Below are 2,019 nucleotides of genomic sequence, written 5' to 3' on the forward strand. Positions count from 1 at the left end.
GGAGGAACAGCGCAGGAGGGGAAGACCCTCTATGAGATGGATTGATTCGGTGACTGGGGTAATCAGGATGGGTGTTTCAGAGGCAGTGCGGTTGGCGCAGGATAGAGCAGTGTTTAGGGCTGTTGTGCATTGGGTCGCTATGAGTTGCAAACGACTCGACGGCACATAACAACAACAAGAACATCATATAGTCAATATTTTTTTTCCAATACCACAGTACAAAATCCTTGATTCTTCTTTGGTCTTTCTTTTTCGTTGTCAAACTTCCAGGTGCATGAAAAGTATTTGAAAATATCATGACTTGGATCAAGGCACACTTTAGTCTTTAAATGGAAATCCTTTCTCTTTAACATTTTAAAGATATCTTTGATAGCAGATTTTCCAAATGCAACACATCTTTTGTTGACTGCTATCATGGATATTGATGGTGAATCAAAGTAAAAGGAAATCCTTTAGTGTCTTTCCTCATGATGTTGACAACTGGAGCACTGGACAGGACTATTGTTTTCTTGGTATTGAGTTGTAATCCATATCAAAGTGCTCTGTAATTATCCTTCTTCACAATATGACATGTAATTTATTTTAATCTGCTCCATCAAATGTCTTTTTATAATCAGTAAGACACAAGTATTTCTCTGTTAAGTATTTCTCTGTGTTAAGATTCATCTGTTAAGTAAGTCTCTGTTAACTATTTCTCTGTGTTAAGATTCATCTTTTACCATGGACTTTTCTAAAACTCTGGCTTAAATTTCTACCAATACCCTATTAACTATCTAACTATCTTTGAATGACCTTTGGGAAGATTTAATTACTTGCAATATTAATGATTTTACTAGATCTTTTCATACACTAGTGATTCATCTTTTTTTTTTTTAACAAATATAGTAAGTTTGCCAGGTAACTTCCTGTCATTTCCCCCCCCCCCCATAAACTAGTGAACTTGTCTAGGGTTTCATCATTTTGCTAAAATAATTTTTATTGATATTCTGTCAATTCTGGGGTTTTGTTTTGGCTAGTTCTTTTAGTGAGGTTTTGACATCTACCTTCAGTATTATGATTTTTGATCATATGTTATTTCCTGATATGTTTCAGCTTTGAACACTTCTTTTTGGTACAGTGACATCATATTTTTTTTCATCTTTTTTTAATGCTTCCTGATACTGTGATAAGAATCTTTAGACAATACAATTTGAGGCTTAAATTTGTTTTGTTTCGTTCAGTTTGATGAGTGTTTGATGTGTGTGGTTTTTTTTCTTCTTCTTTTGAACTTCTAATGCCAGGTCTTTGTATAGTTCATTAAATATTTTGCTTTGTCTTCTTGAGCTTCCCTCTCAGATCTTCTGTTCAGCTATCTTCATCATTTTCCCCTTCTTTGGCTTCTCTACATTTGAGAGCAAGTTTCAGAATCTCTCTGATATCTATTTTGATCTTTTCACTCTATGTTTAGTCTTTTTAATTTTTTTAATTGGTTTGTATATAATCATGTGTATGTTTCATACATGTAATTTGTGTCTTATGCAGTCATTCCAATACAGTATATTTTATATAATTACCATTGATTTATGCCTATTATCCATTCCTTCATAAGCCCCATCCACCCCTTTTTTCAGTCACTTTTTTTCTCCTTTCACTTTGGAATATTTATACATATCTTTCTCATGTTTTCACAATATGATTCTATGTGGTATTTGTCCTTGTGTTACTGAGTTATTTCACTCAACATCATGCTCTCTAGATTCTCCTATTTATACAGTATTTTATAAAATTGCTATACCTTAGTGCTACATAGTATTTCATTCTGCAAATATACTTCCTTTTCTCAATCCATTCATTTGTTGATAGCAATTTGGACTGTTTTCATTTTCTTGCTATTGTGATTAATACAGCTATGAATCAGATGCATATACAATTATTAGTGTTTTAGTTTTTATTTCCTTATGATATAATCCCAGCCGTGGAATCTTACATATCTTTTAAATGGAATTTTCTTCATTTATGTTCTGTTCTTTTTTTTTTTTT

The sequence above is a fragment of the Elephantulus edwardii genome, unplaced genomic scaffold (genome assembly GCF_000299155.1).
Source record: "Elephantulus edwardii isolate Elephantulus edwardi_28Jun2011 unplaced genomic scaffold, EleEdw1.0 scaffold00301, whole genome shotgun sequence".
Lineage (NCBI taxonomy): Eukaryota > Metazoa > Chordata > Mammalia > Macroscelidea > Macroscelididae > Elephantulus > Elephantulus edwardii.